The sequence below is a fragment of the Notamacropus eugenii genome, chromosome 2 (assembly GCF_028372415.1).
Source record: "Notamacropus eugenii isolate mMacEug1 chromosome 2, mMacEug1.pri_v2, whole genome shotgun sequence".
NCBI classification, from domain to species: domain Eukaryota; kingdom Metazoa; phylum Chordata; class Mammalia; order Diprotodontia; family Macropodidae; genus Notamacropus; species Notamacropus eugenii.
In genome coordinates, this window is record NC_092873.1 from 536,793,226 (window position 1) to 536,814,705 (window position 21,480).

Consider the following 21,480-nt stretch of genomic DNA (forward strand, 5'->3'; position numbering starts at 1 on the left):
ACTGCCACCTGAGCGTTAGACCCAGAGTCAGGAGGAACTGAGTTCAGAACCAGTCTCAGGTATTTACTCGCTTTGTCACCTTGGGAAAGTCACTTAACCTCTGCTTGCCTCAGTTTCCTCATCTGTAAAATGAAGTTAATAACAGCACCTACTTCCCAGGGCTGTTGTGAGGATCAAATGAGAAAACAATGAAGCAGCTGGCACGCGGTAAGTACCAGGTAAATGCTAGCAATTACTGTTATCCCTAAATTTTTTAGTATTTGCCAAAACAGTAATATTGTATTTCTCTGCTCTCCAGCAGAGCAGAAAGAGGAACTCACTTGGAAAGAAAATCCTAAAGAGACGTACTCATTTGGCTTCTACATAAAAGGGAAGAAAGGAGAAAAGGAAAACAAAAAGGGAAAAATAAACAATTAACCAGCTTCTCCGAGAATCATTTCAGATTAGACCCACCTTTCCTGGAAGTGGAGAGGTTTCGTGCCCAGAGAAGACTGGAAATGTGGGTGAATCTTCCAGATGCTTCCCTGCAGTCCTGGGGAGATCACCTGCCCTTGACAGTTTATCATCATCACCTCTCTCCCTCACTTTTCCTCATACATGGGATTTTGTGAGACTAACACCACTTTGGACTGGACATTTTGTCTTTCTGCTTGAGACAACAATCAAATTAATTCCTGTTTTTTTCATTCACATCAGATGACTGGTTTATAAGAGCTAAGGCCCACGAAGTCCTTTCCAGCCATGAAGTTGAGCCTAGTTCCATTTTTCTGTCCTAAATAGTTTGAATAGCAGCAAGGCTCAGCCTCTGTCCAAGGCCTGGAACACACCATCAAACACTGACTGATCAAAGCAAATGGAAAGTCTTTCCATTTCCAAATAAACGATTCAAACTCAATAGTATATTTAGAACAAATGTTCTCAGCTCTCAAGACCAAAACGACCAGCTTATAAATAGCCTTTTACTGCACATAAAAATCTAATACCTAGATGTTTTCAATCTTAGGGAGACCCTATTAACCCCGGAATAAAATGTAAATTCCTCTGTTTTGCTTTTCAAGCCTTCATCACTGGCCCCTTCCTGCCTTTCCAATCTTCCAACTCACAGCCCTGGCAGATTCACACTGGTGATACTGGCCTCCTCCCTGTGCCTGGCACACAGCAGATGCTAAAGAGACACTTTCCGAGTTACAGACTCCATCTTCCAACTCCTTAAGACTTCAGCAGATGTCCCTCCTGCCTGGAATGTTCTCCCTTCTCATCTCTAGCTCCAGACTTCCCTGGATTCCATGGAGCCTTAGCTAAAATCCCACCTTTGACAAAAGGTCTTTCCTGGCCCCCCTCCCCTGCACTCTAAGACCATCTCCCATTTACTCCGCACATGCCTTGTTTGTACACCATCCTCTCCAAGAGTCCCCCCCCCTTAGACTGGAGCTCCCTAAAGGCAGGGGCTGCTTGGCTTGTCTGTGTGTTCTTAGCACTTAACACAGTGCATGGCACACAGTAGGGGCTTCTCCCATGCTTGTTGATTGGACTCAGGGGAGTACTGATGACTTGGAGTCTGAAAGACCCGGGTCACCTCCCACCTCTGACATTCACCACTTGCATCACCATGAGCTAGTGAGTCTCTTAACCAAACCTCAGTTTCTCTTTCTGCAAAATGACAATAACACCTGTATTACCTACCTCATGGGAACGGTATGAGGCTCAAATAGGAAAATGCACAGATGTGTTTGGCAAAGAGGGTTTTCTAATAAGACACACAACTGCTTTCAGATAAAAATTCATGCTAGAAACCCCTGATGAGCTCTGCATTGTTATTGAGGATACCTCAGCTGCTCAGGTCAAGGAGAAGGACTAAGATGGAGCTGAAAGAAAAGGCTCCAAGAGACAGATTCCATCAGGGAGAGAGAGGCTTTCAGTTGAAGGAAGGGCCTCTGGGCTTTTATGCATCACAGAGAAAATGTTGTGTGACAACCCATGCATGTGTGTGTGTGTGTGTGTGTGTGTGTGTGCGCGCACACACATAAAGCGGATATAGTGATAGCCTTGGAGTTCCGGAGACCTGGGTTCCAATCTGGCCTCTGGACAAGTCACTTAAATTGCTGCAGCCTCAGTTTCCTCATCTATAAAATATAGAAAACAATTGCATCTGCCTCCCAGGGTGGTTGTGAGGACTGAGTTCAATAAGTTATGTGAAGCTCTTCACAAGCCTTAGAGTGCTGTAGAAACGTGCGATGGTTCAATGGTCAAGGGGATTCCCAGATGACAGCATTGCCTCTACCAGTGCAGGTGGACACCTTTGTCCAGAGCACCATCAATTCATATCACCAAGCAGTCATAAAGCACTGACTGTGTGCCAGGCACTGTGCTACCTTCTGGGAATACCAGTACAACCTAAAAGAAATAATCCTTGCCCTCAGGAGCTCACCCTCCAATAAGGAATGTACATTAAAAGGAGCTAAAGAACAGGGGCCAGAAGAGAAGGCACTCCCTTCCCCACTCCCCTCCCAGAGGGCAAGGAGTTGAGCCAGGAGAAGACCCAGGACCCTCCTCAAAGGGAGGTTCCAGGAGGAGCTCTCCCAGACCACACAGCCAGGACACTGCAGAGATGAGACTCGAACCCAGCTCCTTGTCCTCTGAGCATCCCTCCTACCATGTGGCCCCCACCATTGGACCCCAAACCCCACATAGAGCCACGGTTCCTACAGGGCTGGGCTCTGTGCCCGTTAGGGCAGCTGTCAGTGGCATCAGTTCCCATGGCTACCATTTCATACCATGGACTCCAAATGATCTTAAAATCCACTAAAAACCCAGATCTTTTTTCACTCAAAGCCAAGACTCGGCTGCCAGGTCATGTCTCCCACCCGTATCTACTTTTAAAATTGCTCCATGTTTGGGTGATCTCTTGGGGGTCATAGTCACTTCTCAGGATAAATGCCCTTTGAACTCTCTCCCTTTTTAACTACAGTATAAGATATTTTATTCATCCCTATTAAGTTTCGTCTTCCTCTTTTGGGCATGATGGTCTAGCCTGCAAACTATGATCCATTTGGCTGCTCTGCCCAGCCCCCTTCCTGCCACCTTTGTGCCTCCTACAGATTTGATAAACCTGCCATCTACACCCCCCCTAAATCAGAGCTTCTTACACCTGGAATGCATAAACTGCTTTTCAAGGGAATTGGTTTCCATTGTATCTTATTTTGTGCATTTAAAAATATTGTTCAGAGCAGGGGTCTACCAGCTTCGCCACCTTACTAAACAGGTTCAGAACATACACAAGAAAAGTGAAGAAGTCCTGACCTAAATCACCGATAAAATGCCCAGACACAGACTCCTGATGCACTCCAGTGTAGACCTCCCTCCCAAAGTTAAGTCAGAATATTAAACAATAATTACCCTCCTTTCAGGTCTAGCCTTTCAACCCTTCCTAAATCTCCCTAATTATACTATTGTCTAGTCAGTTTTTCTCCCTCTTTACTACAAGAATAGGGGGAAAGACTTTATTCAATGCCTATGATCAAGGCACTCTGAGTCTGCCAAAGATAAGCCAAATGAGTAACCCAGGTTAAAAAAAAAAAAAAGGATATCTTATCATTCAGGCATGACCCAATCTCATTTGCAAATGTTCCCTGACCGGCCGCCCCATGATCACATGCCCTGGAACACTGGCAAGAATCAAAAGCAAGTTCACTGGCCTATATTTCACAAACTCAATTGTTTTCTTCCTTTTCAAAAATCAAACAGGACACTTTGCCTTCTCCAGTCCTGTTCTGCACAGTCCTGTCCATCATTGAGTTCTGTGATGCCCAGGCACAGACCTCACCTGGTCCAAGTGATGGGACTCATCCAGCACAGCTGGCTCTGTCTTATCATCCTGCTCCTCATCTTGGGCATCAGCCCCCCAGTGCTCATTTTTGGTATGTTCAATATAATTCAAGGATTGTTCTTCTTGGCAGAAGAAACAACTGAAATGTGTCCAGCAATTCTACCTTCTCTCTGTCCAGCAAACCACCCTAGAGGGGCAGGAAGCCCAGCCATTCTTTGATTTTCCTTTCTGTTCCAATATAGCTCCTCCCCCTCCCTACTCCATCCCCAGATTCTTGCTGTCCTTAGATTTCTCCACCAGCCCTGTCTAATTGTAAGCCTCAGGCTCCTGACAGTGCTCACAGGACTGGGCCAGGCCTTCCTCTTCATCCTCTAGCATCTATCCTTACTTCCATCAAAATCTAGCTTGGAGGAGTTTGGCAGACATTAAATTTACAGCAACATCTCATACCATATACCATAATAAGCTCAAATGGGTACACAACCTGAATGTGAAGTATCACATCATTAGGAAAAAATAGTGGAGAATGACATCAAGTACCTTTTGGAACTATGGTGAGAGAAATTCTTAACCAAACAAGAGAGGATCATACACACACACACATACACACTGAGATAATGTAAGTTAAATAAAACATTTTGTACAAAATCAATATGTCTAGGATAAAAGGAGACACCTCACCACTACCACAAGATTCAATACAGAAGGACCATATTGATACAAACCACATTTTGTGGTAGCAAAGAACTAGAAACCAAGTAGGGATCTGCAGATTGAAGGAGGACTAAACTCAACATGGCGCATGAATGTGATGTGGTTACTGCATTGTAAGAAACAGAGATGTTGAAGAATTTAGAGAAGCAGGAGGAGATTGAAATGAAATGAGAAGAGTAAAGAAAGCAGAATGAAGAAAACTGTGTGTGTGTGGTGTACGTATGTAATGATTAGGGCAATATAAATAGAACAAGAAAAAACTGAAACTAGCCATTACATATTTCATTTTAAGGACTGAGCTTGGTCCCAAAGAAGAGATGAGGAAATGCCTCCCTCTTCCTTCATGTCCAAGGTGGGGGTCTGGGGGTGTGCAGTGCACCCCACAGTCTCTCAGAGCCATGTGATATGTTGGTAATTTTTGCTGATCTGCATCCTTTCTTTTCCTTGTTACAAGAGATGGTTCAATGGGGAAAAGGGGGCAGGGAGGGGAGGGAAGTGAGGGAGAAGGGCAAGACTGGGGAACGAATGTAATATAAAAAATAAAAGCCATCAATAAAAATAGAACAAAAGTTTAAAAAGGAAATAGGCTAAACTTTTTCAATATTTCAGAAAACTAGCCACAATATTCCTGACAGGTTGTGAATAAAGGTTCATGATTTAAAATGAAAATGAATCTACATTGCATGGTGAGTTCTCTGTGTCCATGTCAATCTCTAAGAAAACTGTCTCCCCATCAAAATTAGTTTTCTTTGTGTCTCCAGAATTTTTTCCTTGACAGTTTCCCATCCCTTTAGGGCTGATTAGAGTATGTAAAGTGCTTTGCATTGTTTAATTTGGTCCTCACAGCAGCCCAATGAGATCTGGGATAGAAGTATCATCATGCCCATTCTACAGAAGAAGGTAAGGCCCAGGAAGACTCATTGAATTGCATTGGCCATACATATAGCAAGGGCTGGAGGCAGGGTCACAGCCCATGTTTCATGCACTCTTTGCCCCAGGACTCTTCCTACTCCCACTTGGCCCATCGACATTCAGGAAGCCTTAACCCAGACTCTAATATCAAGGATAAGACTCCAGGGACATCTGAGTTTCTTCAGCTCCAATCTGCCTTCCACAAGAGATGATCAGTGTGATTGTCTAGCCTCATGACAAACCAAGCTACGTGTACACTTCCCACAGCTGCTACAAGGAGAATGCAGAGCTGATCTATAAGCCGTGTGTATGGGGATGATGATGATGGTGATCATCATAGCTTTGCTCCTTAACCCCCAGCCCCCAGACTGGACAGCAGAGATGCATTCTGGGGGTATTTCAAAACCATGTCAATGAGATCATGTCAGTCTCATTCCCTGCTGAGTAAAACCAGACTTCCCAACATGGAGCATCCCCCAGAAATGTGGCTTTGGCTCTGAGCCTCAACTTCTTCTTCCAGAAACCGGAGGGTTGGACTTTGTTAATGAAGTTATATTTTTTTCTTTGAAATGAGAGAAAAGTAAACTAAAGTTTCATTCAATAATACTAACAGACATTATTTCCATAGCCCTGAAGGGCTTATAAAGGTGCTTTCTAGACTTTCAAAGCACCCCAAAGGAAGTTAGGGCCCCCCAAACTGGTGAACAATGTTTAAAGAGGTCTCTATGAAAACATCCAACTTTTAGAAAGTGTTAATCATCACAAGATGTTTCCTCCCTCCCAGCCAAAGTCTGCTTTTCTTCAGGTAAGCCAAGGTCTGCCCTCTGCAGTCAAGCAGACAAAGCTTAATGCTTCTTGTACAAACCAGCCTTTGAATGCTGAAGGAAGACAACTTTTGATCTGCTCCAGGTCTAAAGATGCCCAGGCCTCTTTCCAGTCCTCCTCAGTGATGGCTTCCCATTTCCTCAACATCTTCCTCACCTCCCCTCATCAACTTCCTCCCAAGAATGAGGGTCCAGAAGCCAATAAAATATTGCAGTTGTGGCTGGAGATTTACAAATAGCTTTCCAGCATCATCTCATTGATCCCCACAACAACCCAGATTTTATATTACAATGCCCATTTTACAGAGAAGGAAACTGAGGCTGAGAGAAACCTATCAGATAACAGAACCATGGAGTGAACTGGGAGGGAAATCTAGTCTGAATTTCTCATTTTGCTGATGAGGATACTGGGACCAAGAGAGACTTGTCCAAAGTCACATAGGAAAGAGCAAAGGACCTACACCCCAGTCCAAGTACTCTTTCAGTTCTACTATGCTTCCTGTAATATAGCTTCCTGTAATGGCAGCAGTCACTTCACTAGTGTCTTTGGCATGATTTGAATCCAGTTTTTCCGACTCCAAATCCAAGACCCTGTCCAATATCCCATGATGCCTTCCAACCATGCCCATCATTGGTCAGAATACATGGCCACAGCCAAAGCACCACTACCACCCCAAGAGAGCACATATTGATTACAAGATCAATTTAGGTTTGAAGATTTAAATCAATAGCATGATAATAGTAATGTCACCCCTGGGGATAGGGACTCACCAAACAATTTCTGGAGGAAGAAAATGTGAGAAAGGTGCTAACTCTAAACAAGGAACAATACTCACTGTGAAGGCAGGAAAGTTCTTCTTTTATTTTAGTCAGTTATTCTACATTCCTAGGGAATGGGTCCCTCCCTAATGGAGAGTAGGTTTGCTCAGACAAATGCAATACTCATGCTGTTTTCACTTCAAATTTCCCCCCTTTCTCTCCATAGGTTAGATGCAACCTCCTGAATCTCTCACTTCATATTCTCCTCTCTGAGAGGTCCCCCCTCAAACAGCATGTGTACAAACTTCTGACCTTTAACCTCATCAGAAGCCTGGTTCTGCTCTCTGATTAGCACCAGTCACCTCGAACTTACATTTTGCTATCACTCAAAGCTGGGAGGAGCTTTGATCCTATGAAAACAGAATTCCTTCTTTTGTTTCCCACAAGAAGGAAATCTACCATTTATCATATTTTACCTTCACAACAACCCTGTGAGGTCTGTGTTATTATTATCCCTATTTTCCAAATGAAAAAACTGTGACTGAGAAATGCTAAGTGACTTGCTCAGGGTCACATAGCTAGAACATGTCTGAAACATGGCCCTCCAGGTCAGCATTAAAGAAAAGACTCCATCTTTGGCTTCACAAGAGCCCCCTGCCTCAGATTCACAGTCTTCAAAAGACAATGGCCCCTCCTCATCAGGACATTGAGAATTGAGTTGGTTCAAATGCTCTTCTTGGTTCAAATGTTCATTTTCTGAAAACCTGACTAAATGTGTGTGTTTTTCACAATTCCTTGGCCATTTCTGATACTTTTGTGATCCATCTGAAAATCATCAAGCAGACATTTCCTATGGCTCTGGAGAATAGCCCTGCTTTTCTCTTTAAAAAAACAAAACAAAACTTTGCTCTCTCCTTGTTTCAGATTTCTAATTACCCTCCTGGTTCAGTCAGGTCTCTTATTTTAATACTATCTAATCACGCCTGGAAAAAAATGTTTCAACTCCTACTCAGCAATCTCGTTAGTATTCCACCGGCTTTGTGAAGATTAATTCTTACTTTGATCTCTTTTATCTCTACTGTCAAAAAGGGAAGATTTTTTAAGAAGTCTAACTTGGGAAGCAATCCATCTGTTTCAATATAATTGGTTGAAGAGATAGTATTGGGTTAAACCCTACCAAATCACATGACCCTGGACTAGGCATTTAACTTCTCTGAGACCCAGTTTCCTCATCAGTCAGATGAGGATAATAATATTGACCTCACAGGGGTTTTATGAGGTGCAAATGAGATATAGCACCCAGAAACTTTATTCCCTCACTCCACCACTGGCAGCTATGGGGATCAGTAGTGGGCTTGGAGTTAAGAAGACCTGATTTCCACTTCTTCTTTAGACACTACTTAAGAGACCCTGATCAAGTCACCTAACCTCCATCAGTCTTGACTTCCTGATTAGTAAAATACAGAGGTTGCATTAGATTGACTGTTAAGATTCCTTCCAGTTCAAACCCTATGAACCTAGAAATTCATTAAACTGAAAATATCCTGAGGCCAGGCCCTGGCCCACTTCTGTCATTGTGTCCAAGCACTTTTCACTAGGAGGTGCCTCAACAGCACTTGGCAATTAATGGAAGCACAAAGATGGCTCTCAACACTGGCTTTGACTCCACCTTTATCAGTCATTCATTTTTTTTAATCTCAATTTTATGTTGATTCAGAACTAAAGACACGAATCTGTCCAATTCAAAAACTGTGGGGGAAAAACACTTTAAATGGTTCAATTCTGAAAAATAATGGGATAGGGACAGAGATTGCACCTGAAATTTTACTGGTAAAGGAAACTCCCAGACAGCACAGGCCCACATCCTATCTGCAGGACAGAATGTTGGAGAGCTGTCTAGAGCAGCGAGAGTTTGGAGGAGGAGGAGGAGGAGGATGAAGATGGTGAAGATGAGGGTGATGATGATGAAGAAGGTGATGGTGAAGATGAGGGTGATGATGATGATGGTGGTGATGAAGATGAGGGTGATGATGATGAGGGTGGTGATGAAGATGAGGGTGATGATGATGAGGGTGGTGATGATGAAGAGGGTGATGGTGAAGATGAGGGTGATTATGATGAAGAGGGTGATGGTGAAGATGAGGGTGATGATGATGAAGAGGGTGATGGTGAAGATGAGGGTGATGATGATGATGAAGAGGGTGATGGTGAAGATGAGGGTGATGATGATGATGGTGATGAAGATGAGGGTGATGATGATGAGGGTGGTGATGATGATGAAGGCAATGATGATTATGATGATAGGCTTGCATGGCGCTTTCCCCAATAGACTGTGAAGGTCCTTGAGGACAGGGACTGTTTTTGCCTCTTTTTGTAGCCCCAGAACTTAGTGTAGTATCTGCCACAGTGGGTTTTTAATATACGTTTACTAATTCATTGCTGGGTAGTAATGAGAGTTTTTATTTACGTAGCACTCTAGGGCTTGAAAAGTGCTTTACAAACATTGTCTTAACTTCCCCTAAGAACCCTGAGGGGTAGTTGTTCAGTGAGCCAATGAACATTTATTAAGCACCATCTATGTACCAGGCACTGTGCTGAGCACTGGAAATAGGAAAAAAAGCAGAGTCTAGCCCTGCCCTCCAGAAGCTTCCAATCAAATGGGGAAGGTGACATGCAAACAGCTGGGCGCAAACAAGACACAGGATAAATGGAAGACCATAGACAGAAGTACCATATAAAACAAAGGGGGATCAGGAAAAAGCTTCTTGTAGTAGATGGGATTTCAGGGGAAGGGGAAGGGGAGGAGAAAATGTCTGGAGTCAGGTAATAATGCCCCCATTATACCAATGAGGACAACAAGGTAGGCAGTGATGAAGTGACTTGCCCAAGGTAACACAGCTAGTAAATGTCTGTGGCTGAGATTTGAATTCAGGTCTTCCTGCCTCCAAATCCTATGCCAGGTGTGAGTTAAGTGATTCAGCATGGTCACACAGCCAGAGTGTGCTGAAGACTAGACTTGAACTCTAGCTTTTCTGGTCCTGAGGTCGACTCTTTGTCCACTACACCAATCTATTTCTACCTGAAATTAATTAGTCTAAAAGTATACTGAGCAAAAACTATCTGAGATCTTGCTAGCAAACCTTCACTCTGGTTGGGTTTGCTTTGAGTTTTCACTCGGGAAGGTTTTTCTCTAATCAGGGGGTAGAGGGCCCTCAAATAAGTTCGCCCCCCAAATCTGGTGACAAGTTTGAGAAGCATCATTCCCCATGAACAAAGCTAACTTCCACGCAACTCCAATCACCACAAAGTGTTTCCTTCCAGCCAGCCAAAATCTGCCACTTTTATCCACTGATCTCAGCTGTGCCCTCTGAGACCAAGCAGAAAAGAGCTTAATACTTTTTTCCACATCAGAGCCTTCCAAATCTGAGAAGGCAGCTATCACCCTTCCCTTCTGAGGCTTACTTCTCCAGGCTAAAGATCTCAGTTCTTTCTCCCCACCCTTCTTTGGCATGGTTTCATCCTCTGACTAGCCTGACCCACATCCCTTGTTTCTGATTTATTTCCTAAAATGTGGGGCCCCAAATTGGCATGGTGCCCCAGACAAGGTCTTAGCAGTGTGGGAGCAGCAGAAAGATAAACTCCCTCATTCTGGAGGTGGCTTTTCTTAATGCATCTGCTGAAGTGAAGGCGACTCAGCCCATGATGGAACCTCCTGGTATGTTAGAAGCAGCAGCAACACACACTGTAGTTCATGACAAATACCTTGTGTCTTCTGAAATTGTGCTGGAGTCAAATTACAGAATGTCTGAGCTGGAAAAAAAATACAAGTCGGAATTCACCTTGCCTACGCCCAGGCTTTCCTGGATCAGGTGAAGGATCAGAGCAAGACCACAGGATGCTGAGGTGAAGGGAGGCATGGTCATGGTAGCGGCAGGTGGACTGATGAGACTTTCAGTGACAGAGAATAGAAAAGGGGAAGGGAAGTGGAGCATTTATTAAGTGCCTACTATGTGCCAGGCACTGGGCTAAGAACTTTACAAATATCTCATTTGATCCTCACAACAACTCTGAGAAATAGATCCTGCTCTTATCCTCATTTTACAGATGAGGAAACTGAGGCTGGTAGGGGTTGTGACTTGCCAAGGTTTCCTGGGCCCAGATGCTTGCCCAGGATTAAACTGTTAGAAGCTGTTGAAGGTAGGACTTGAACTCAGATCACCTGGACTCCAAGATCTGGTCTCTCTTCTGTCAATGTTATCTGGTGATGTCCTACAACATCTGATGTGATGATTCTAATGACCAAAATTGTTATTGTTTTTCCCTTCATAGGTTCTTAGATGGGCTTGAGAATGTCCTTCCACACATTGTTTAAACGCTAATACTGTTTACATTTTTTTTATACTCTAGTTTCCTTCTATAAGCAAACATTTTAACATTCCTCATTCAAATTAATTGACATAAAGGTCCTAATTTTTTTCAGGCAATTCCCCCCAAATCAAATTATGTCTGCCCTTTCTTCTACCAATATATGTACTGAGAAGAAAAAAACCAGATCCTTCATTCATATAAGGAAAATGGATACCAAGAAGCTCAAATTTCCTGGCTGGGTGTTTTTTTTCCTTTGAAATGCATGTGGATTTTTTTTTCCCTCTGCTATAATAAGAAGTAGGAGAGCTTTTGTTTGGCTCGATGCCATGCTCCATACTCCTGAGCCAGCCATTGAGTTAGGTCGAGTTCCTATTCACTTTTAAGAGAATGACAATGCCCTCCAAAGTTGATTGTAATCACTGAACATAATGAAAAACTTCCATTATGTGGCATCTGATGTGTTGACACCCCTCTCCTTTCCATGGATGTTTACATTTTGCTCCTATGATATCTCCACCATCACATAGTTAGGACTGTTTAAAGGTTTCCAAATGGTCATTTATTTTCCCACTCCTTTCATTTTCATCGGTGAACAGATTAAAGAACTGGGTGGGGTGGGAGTTTTCTTTTCTTCAATCACCTTTCCCTCTATCATCCCCAGACTATAAAAGAACCAGTTCTCGAAGGCTAAGAAATTAACCTACTGAGACTAGAAAGAAAATTCTGATGAACCAAAAGTTTCATTGTCCCCATTAAGGGCCTTCACAACCCTCCCAGAAAAGCTGCAGCATTTTGCTTGAAAGAGATCCAAGGTAGGGTGGAGTAAAAGCAGGAACTTCCTGAGTTCTCCCCCAAAGCCCTCCAAATACCTGTAAAAAAAAGACTCTAAACAAATTCTAGAGCTACAGAGCTCACATGATGACAGAGTGAAACAAATCCCCTCCCAACCTGGAAAGTCAACAGGAAGGATCTATGGCCCTGGAAGAATGGAGCTGCACTGCACAGACTGGCAGGAACAGGCCCCAGGGATCTGATTCATTGGCAACAGTGGCAGTTTTCAGACTTCTGAACCCACAAATGCCCAAAAATGGTCAGTGGGAAAGTTCTGTGGGACCTGGGTGAAAGAGGAGTATTCAGTCTGGTGCCAGCCCCAGGGCAATGAGGGGAGGGGAGGGGAAGAAAGCAGCAGCAAAGGCTGTTTCTAGAGCTCTGGCCCACAAATGGTGAGGGATGGAGAGACTGAAGCAAAACCCCTGAAGCCTGAAACAGTACGACCATCCCTTCCCCCACTGAAAGCAGAAAACTACTTTGACATAGAATTAGAAAGTCAAATATCTGGCTGGGAACTTGAGCAAACAGCATTAAAAACTCAGACTAGAGAATCTTTCTTTAATGACAAAGAAGATGAAAACATACAACCAGAAGAAGACAACAAAGTCAAAGCTTTTACAACAAAAACCTCCAAGAAAATTATGAATTTGTCACAGGCCATGGAAGAGCTCAAAAAGGATTCTAAAAATCAAGTAAGAGGAAAAACTGGAAAGAGAAATTAGAGTGATGCAAGAAAACCGTGAAAAATAAGTCAACAACGTGCTAAAGAACCCCCCCCCAAAATATTGACAAAAATAACACCTTAAAAATAGATTAGCCTAAATGGCAAAAGGGGTCCAAAAGGACTGGCCAAATGGAAAAAGAGATTGAAAAACTTATTGAAGAAAATAATTCCTTTAAAATCAGAATGGAGCAAATGGAAGCTAATGACTTTATGAAAAATCAGGAAATTATAAAACAGAACCAAAAGAATGAAAAAAATAGAAGACAATGTGAAATATCTCATTGGAAAAACCACTGACCTAGAAAATAAATCCAGGAGAGATAACATAAAAATTATTGGACTACCTGAAAACCATGATCAAAAAAGGAGCCTGCACTTCATCTGTCAAGGAATTATCAAGGAAAACTGCCCTGATATTCTAGAACCAGAGGGTAAAATAGACATTCAAAGAATCCACCAATCACCTCTGGAAAGAGATCCTAAAAGGAAAACTCCTGAGAATATTGTAACCAAATTCCAGATCTCCCAGGTCAAAGAGAAAATATTGCAAGCATCCAGAAAGAAACAATTTAAGTATTCTGGAAATACAATCAGGATAACACAAGATCTAGCAACTCCTACATTAAGGGACTGAAGGGTTTGGAATATGATATTCCAGAAGTCAAAGGAAGTAGGATTAAAACCAAGAATCACCTGCTCAGCAAAACTGAGCATAACACTTCAGGGGGAAAAAATGGACTTTCAGTGAAATAAAGAACTTCCAAGCATTCTTGCTGAAAAGACCAGAGCTTAATAAAATATCTGACTTTCAAATACAAGAAACAAGGTAAACAGGAAAGAGAAATCATAAGGACTTACTAAAGTTGGACTGTTTACATACCTATATGGAAAAATGATACCTGTAACTCATGAGACCTTTCTCAGTATTAGGGTAGTTTGGAGGAGATAGATATAGATAGATGATAGACAGACAGACAGACAGACAGACAGACAGACAGACAGATAGATAGATAGACAGACAGACAGACAGATGGCACAGGGTGAGTTGAATATGAAGGGATGATATCTAAAAAATAAAATTAAGGGGTGAGAGAGGAATAGAGAGAGAGAAAGAGACAGATAGAATGGGGCAAATTATCTCACATAAAAGAGGCAAGAAAAAGGTTTCATAATGGAAGGGAAGAGGGGGAGGTAAGAAGGAATGAGTGAACCTTACTCTCATCAGATTTGGCTTAAGGAGGGAATAACACATACACTCAGTTGAGTGTTTTACCTTACAGGAAAGTAAGGCGGAGGGGGGAAGGAGTAATGGGGGAGGGAGTGGGGGAGTATGACAGAAGGGAGGGCACTTTGGGGAGGGAATAATCAGAAGCAAACACCTTTGAAAAGGGACAATGTCAGAGTTGAAAATAGAATAAATGGGGGGCAGGATAGGATGGAGGAAAATATACAGCATGACTATTATGGAAGTGTTTTCCATAACTATACATGGGATAACCTATACTGAATTGCTTGCTTTCTCATCGGGGGTGGGTGGGGAGGGAAGAAGGGAGAGAATTTGGAACTCAATGTTTTAAAAACAAATGTTAAAAAATTGTTTTTACAGGAACCTGGGAAATAAGACATACAGGCAATGGGGTATAGAAATCTATCTTGCCCTACAAGAAAGTAAAGGGGAAGGGGATTAAAGGGGAGATGATAAAAGGGAGGGCAGACTAGAGAAAGGGGTACTCAGAATGGGGTGGGGGAGGGGAGAGATGGGGAGAAAATTTGGAACTCAAAATCTTGTGGAAATGAATGTTGAAAACTAAAAATCAATTAATTAATTAATTAATAAACAAAAAAAGGTATGCAAGTTAATGATAAAACAACATTTGACTAAAAATTGGAAAGGAGATTATTTTACCTTAAATCTGCTCCCCCATGAGCCACAGTGACTAAGACCTAAGGGATACAGCACACAATAGCAACAACCGCTAGCATTACCATAGTGCACACTATGTGCCAGGTCGGCACTAAGGGCTTCGCCAGTATTACCTTATTTGATCCTCACAACAGCCCTTGGAAGTAGGTAGTATAATTATCCCCATTTTTCAGTAAAGGAAATTGAGGCAAACAAAGGTTAAGTGACTTACCCAAGGTCATATGGCTGATCAGTGTCTGAGGCTGGATTTGAACCTAGGTCTTCTTGACCCTGTACTCTCCCCACTGCACCACCTAGGTGCCTCATGATCATCAGGCTTTAGTGTCCCTGCCTATTCCCAACCTCTAGGGAATTAATGTAGACAAATCAGATAACATCTGGGAAATGCTATTAACCCTTTACAAGCCCCACAGTATGTGGCAGCAGGCAAAGGGTGGGTTCATCCAATGACCCAGACTGAAATCGCAGTTCCACCACTTAACCACTGGGGTGCCCTTGCGCCCATCATTTCATTCATCTCCGTTGGTCTCACTTTCCTCATGTCTTTCTACTCTGAATTGTGATCCTAAAGATGATAAACAGAAACGCAAAGTGACATTATCATTCACTTAGCACTGGGTCAGGAACGGGGCACTGACCTTAGAGGCAGGAGTGCCTGAGTCACATCCCAGCTCCCAACACGGCAAGGCTGTAGGAACTCCTGGAGCCTCAGGTTCCTCCTCTGTAAAATGGGGCTAGTCAAGGCACCTGCTGAAGAGGGCTGCTGTGAGAACTGCATGAGCTTGTGTACATGAAGCACTTTACAAGCCTCAGGTACTGTGCCAGCATCAGTCATTATTGTCACATGGTTAGCCATGTTTCTGGGCACTCACTCCTCCATCAGTCTGAGCAGCCAGGTCTCAGTGCACAGTCTGTCCATGACTCCCAAGCTGGAGAACTCACCCTAAGGGATAAGTGATGGATGGATGCATACCTCCCTTCCAGGGTTCAGAGAGCTAATCCCCCCAGGCTTGGAGCAGCAACCCCTGAAATTATCTCTGAAGAAACGTCACAGCCGCCCTCTGCATTGGCAGAAGCAGCTCCCATTCCAAAGGCATCATCCATCTTCGGCCATTGTAGGACAGAAGAAAATGGTGAATAGATAGAAACAGGTGGAGAAACGAGAGCAGGACATGCTTAGCGTGAAGGACAACATGTCCAAGGGCACAAGGGAGGAGGAGCAAGACGAGGTCAGCAAACAATCATTCAGTTGGTGGCAGGGGTTAGGGCACCAAGCCTGGAGTCAGGAAGGCCTGAGTTCAAATCTGCCCTCCAACTCTTCTCAGCCGCGTGACTCTGACAAGTCATTCTCCCTGCCTGCCTCAGTTTCTTCATTTGTAAAAAAAAATGGGCATTGTAAAAGCACTTCCTCCCAGGGTTATGAGAATCAGATGGAATAATCGTTCTAAAGGCTTTGGCACAGCATCTGGAATGTAACTGGTGCCATACAAATGCTAACTGCCGTTCGCATTCTTGTTACAGAAGGCTAGAAAAATCAGCTGACACCAATTGGCGCAGACCCAAAGGCCAAGGGGAGGGGTTCGGACTTCCTCCCAGAGGAAGGAATTGGGAGCTGAAGGTTGTTCAGCAGGATGGCACCGTGGTCAGAACTCCACGTGCAGAGGACTCTGCCTGGACGGAGAGCCGAGAACGAAGCAGCAGGAAGACTCCTCTCCTCTGGGCTGGCAGGGGCACGGAGACCTGCCCTGGGGAAGCAGCGAGGGTGGTAAGGTGAGAGGATAGCCACTGCCCAGGCCTCAGGAGAACTGCTGGCATGTAATTATTATTCATTGGGGTGCAGAGAATTACAATAACAGGTAACATTTAATTAGGGGCAGGCAGAATAACTACCACTCCTAAGAGGCAGCATGTATACAGCACTTTACAATTCACAAAGGACTTTCTGTAAATCACTTCATTAAATTCTCACCACCACCTTTGGAGGCGAGTGCCACCATCAGTCCCTTTCACAGATGAGGAAATTGAGGGAGAAGACACACGATTTGTGCCTGGTCACAGAGAGGGAGTCTGAGGGCCCAGAGACAGTGGTTGGGCCCAAGTTGGACAGGGCTGTAAGGGTGGCCTTGGGTGGCAGGAGGCCTAGAGGGAAGGGGATGCTGAGGGGTGGAGGGCAGGAGGGACAACTGAGGCAGATGAAGACATCCCACAAGCTGCAAAGGAGTGAGCAAGAGGGGGAGAAGATGGTGGAGGGGAGGGGAGCAAAGGAGCAGAATTCAATACAATACACATTTATTAGGCCCCTACTGTATTCAAGGGGAGATATGAAGTGTAGAGCGGACAGAGATTCTCCTTTGCAGCAAATGTCAGGATGGTACAGAAGATGTGGGCTAAAATCCAGCCTTGACGTAACTAAGTGGCCTTGGACATGCTGATGAATCCCTCTGAGCCTGCTTCCTCATCTGTAAATAGGGATAATAAAACCTCTAGCAACCTCTCACAGTTAAGGTGAGGCTCACAAGAAATGATCTAGGAAAGGACTTGGCAGACTGTCAGGGATAAGGAAGGGGATATAGCTGTGATACCCCTGGTAGGAGGAATTCTCTCCCAATGTTGGTTGGCACTTTCTCTGGAACTTAGCATGGCAGAGAGTTGCCCAAAGCACTAAAAGTCCCCTGGTTCCCCTGGGGTCACACGACCATCATTGTGTCAGAGGCAGGTTTTAGACCCGGGTCTTTCTCTACACCCACCCCCATGCACCACAAAGCACTGCACCAAAGCTTAATAGGAAAATGGAATGGGACTTGGCCACACAAGGGCAGAGTTTGTTCGTAATGCCCTGTGTGTCAGCATCCTTGACCAAAGCAGCCTCCTAAGGAAGGCCTTCAGGACTCTCTTAATTACACACAAACTCATCTCTAGTTCCCTTTCCCCAAATAACTCCCCATTACATGTGTCTGTCTTCCTGAATACCTAAACGTTACTCCCATGGGAAGTAACAGTTGTAACGAAGGTGCAGAGTTTGCAGCCAAAAATGGAAGGAAGGCACTATCATCTGAGAAGGCACAGGGCACATTTTCCAGGTATTTACGGAGATAAGCTTTATTAGGCCTGTTGGCCGTGATGGCCTCACCACGATTATTTCATTGGAAACTCTATCTGCTGCCTAGAAACCAGCATAGACCCGGCAGTGTGAGGGAACCAAGGAAGGGGGTGATTCGGATGCCAGTCTAACACCTTCTGCCCTCTGTCAGACAGCAGCTCGGCGACAGCAACCTGACTATTTGTCATTCAGCTGGAAAAAAGGGAGAGAAACCAAGCATAAAGAAACGTCATGTTCATACTGTGATTTCCCAGTCAGGTGCTTAAAAAAACCCAAAATTATGCCCAGAAAAATCACAAATTGTCAGAAAATGCTGGCGGAAATGGGAGGGGCTGGGGAAGGAGAGGTTGTAGTCGTCAGCCATCAGATAGTCAATTCTCTTGAGCCTGAGCCCATGCAAGTTTATCCTGCCTGATAATCCTGGCCCCCTCCACCAAATTTTTTATTTTAAAATTTTATCTTATTTTTTCAATAAATAAGCATTGGTTGTATCTCACATGCCACCCTTTGATTTCAAAGAAGAAAAAACAAAACCTCAAATGTTTGTAATAAATCCACACAGTTGAGCAACATCCAGTATGTTCCCACATGGTCCAGACCTAAAGATGTTATCGTCCTTTTATCACTGATTTGATTTGCCATAAGCTTGGGAGTGACTGAGGCAGGATTCAAACCTAGTTCTTAAATTATTCCAAGGCCAGTGCTTATTCCACTGTACCACTCTGGATAAAGTCATGCAGCTAGTAAGTAGAGAGTAAGTCCTCTGCCTCCAAATTCGGGGCCTTTCCCACTATACCACAGAACACTTGGCTTTGGGTCCTGGCTCAGCCTTTTCAAAGCACATGACCTCAAACAATCACTTTGCCCTTCAGGGCCTCGGTTTCCTCATCTGGAAAATGAAGACAGAGAATAGGAAGAACCTGAGATGGTCTAGTCAAGCATCCTCTTTTTATAAATGAGAAAATTTAAGCCCAGAGAAATTAAGTGCCCAAGATAAACAACAGAACCTTTGACTCCAAATCCAGAATTCTTCACTCTGTATTCCATTGACACTGGACAACACAATTTCTCAAATCTCTTCTAGTTCTGATATTCTAAAATTCTATGACCAGGGACTACAACAGAATGGTAGCTGTCACCACAAGGGCCTAGCCCAATTACCACATTTGCTAGCTTTATTTTGTTTCCTTTTCTTTTTCCACTTGGGCTCCACAAGGTTCAGTTGACTAGGTCCACTCAGCCTGCCTAAGCAAGCCCTCAGCTCCTTTCTGATCTGAATACCAATTGGACTCCCTTCTATCCAGCCAAAAATTGACTTCAGCTTCCTTCCCCTCTCTTTGTCCAGACTCCCCTGATGGTCACTGGCACTGACTGGGAACAGACTCCCCATTCCTCAGCTTCACACTCAAATCCCCTCAGCCTTTCATCTTGCTACTTTCTCCTGATCTTACGAAAATCCCCGAGTCTGCAGTAACCAATCCAAATTGACCCCTTGTGTCCTGGAGCATCACCTTGGATCACAAGGTGACCAAGAGTTTAGCTTTCAACATACTGAATTAGTCAGGATGATGCAACATGTCCAAGCAGAAATATCACATGGATGGCTGCAAATATAGGATTGGAGCTGAGGTGAGGAATGGGAGCAAAGAGGAGCAAGCGGCCAGGGAAATATATGGGGATGCCTAGACATCTGGCAGGGAGCTAGAGCAAGGTGACTTCTTTCCATTAAAGAAGTCATTGCTTCTAGAATGACTGGGATTTGTACCGAATGTCAGGAATCTGTTGGTGTTGGGTCATCCTTCGTTCCCGAAGAAGACGAGCCATCAGAGAAATGATGACATGACTGGCACTTGACTTTGTTGGGAGTGAGGGAGGGCTGTACAGGTCACCAGTCTCACCTGTCCTCCAGAGCCATCTGAATGCAGTGACTACATATTCTTCAGGAAGACTGGAGATGACCCAGGATGAATCTAATTGTCAAATGAAGGCATCTAGGCAAACAAAGGGTGCTGGGTGGCGCCATGGTGCATGGAGGCAGGCTTGAAGTTGGAAAGATTCATCTCCCTGAGTTCAAATCTGGTCTCAGACACTTACCACCTGGGCAAGTCCCTTAACCCTGTTTGCCTCAATTCCTTCATCTATAAAAATGAGCTGGAGAAGGAAATGGCAAAGCTCTCTAGTATCTTTACTTAGAAAACCCCCAAAGGGCCACAATGTGCTAAACATAACTGAAAATGACTCAACAACAATGCAAATAATATCCCATCTGGAGAAAAGCAAAGCCCATCATAATTTAATTAAATTTCACTTGAAAATCTAGCCCAGGGAACAAGCGCCTAAGTAAAGAATTTGTCCCAGGAGTGAGCCAGGAGGATCAGCCAATAGCTTGTGCTTCCACCAATAACAAGTCACAGGGCCACTTGCCCAAAGAGCTGACCTCTGCTCTAGAAGTGATAAGCAGGCTGTGGAGGGTGCCTCTCTACTCTCCAGGGTTTCAGGGAGACTGGAGTATTTCCTGAACAAATGGGGGAAAATGCTTCGTGGAGGCATCAAATAAGATAAACCGGGGTCGAGAGATTGGAGGCTAGAAGATGTGGGCCTGAGAAGGAAGGGAAGAAAGAACAGAGTATTTGGAAGAAAATATTAGGAGTAAGACATCCCTGTGAGGGAAAGAGGAAGAAGCCTCTTATACTCCAAGCATTGGTGGCAGGCATCCATCCACATGTGCAATCAGGAAAGCCATCATCCAGTAATAACTGAAGGAAAAAGAGACAAGGAACAGTGATTGGTGAGTCCTCCTCCAGAGGTCCCAAGTGGCTATTTGTCAGCCTTCTATCAACAACAGACAGGTCTGCTATCTCCCAGGACAGACAGAGAACCTCTGGAAATCTGACACCCCCAGAAAGGGATGTACAAAGCATTACTCAGGATTATGAAGGCTGGACAGTGAAGGGTGAGGGTGAAAGACTGAGGCCTTGGAGCCAGAGGATCTATCCTTCACCACTACTACTACTAGTAAAGCATTTAGTTTTGTGCATTAAAAATATTCAGAGAAAGGGTCCACAGGCATCAGCAAAGTGGCTCATGACCCACAAGAGATGACCAACTCTTGGTATCAAGGTGGGTTCGTCCCCAAAACTTCTGACAAGGCATATCCTAATTAGCTCTGAACCTGAGAGTGAGATCTTTGAGTAACTGAACGTTGGCCTAAAGACAAGCATTCTCCATGTTGGGCCTGAAGACTTAATGAGGTTAAAATTATATCTGATGAAACTCTCCTCTTTCCAAGTCAGCAGCATTTCAGCACATGTGCTATTTGGTAAACTTGGCAGCAGACGTGTTCAGGGCTGGCTCCTGAATACCAGGCACAATGTCACATTCCATTATGGGGATCACCCTTCAGTAAAAGCCTTTCTCTGCAGGGTCCATAACTTTTATCATCAAGGGGTGGGGGGTGGGCAGTGGTGGCAAATGTCATTCTTCTTCATTCTAGGTTAG

General features: G+C 44.0%; 1 protein-coding gene across 11 annotated transcripts in view; it reads right to left on the minus strand.

Annotated features, from left to right (window-relative positions):
* SLC44A5 (solute carrier family 44 member 5) overlaps positions 1-21,480 on the minus strand; it is a 371,344-nt gene that overhangs the window by 300,522 nt on the left and 49,342 nt on the right. Inside the window, exon 1 of one of the 11 annotated variants that reach the window (XM_072649874.1) lies at positions 454-13,243. The exons of the other annotated variants lie outside the window; for them this stretch is intronic. The gene's annotated coding sequence lies outside the window, so the exon portion shown is untranslated. Of the gene's footprint in view, positions 1-453; positions 13,244-21,480 lie in introns of those variants that run through there. 11 annotated transcript variants of the gene reach the window in all.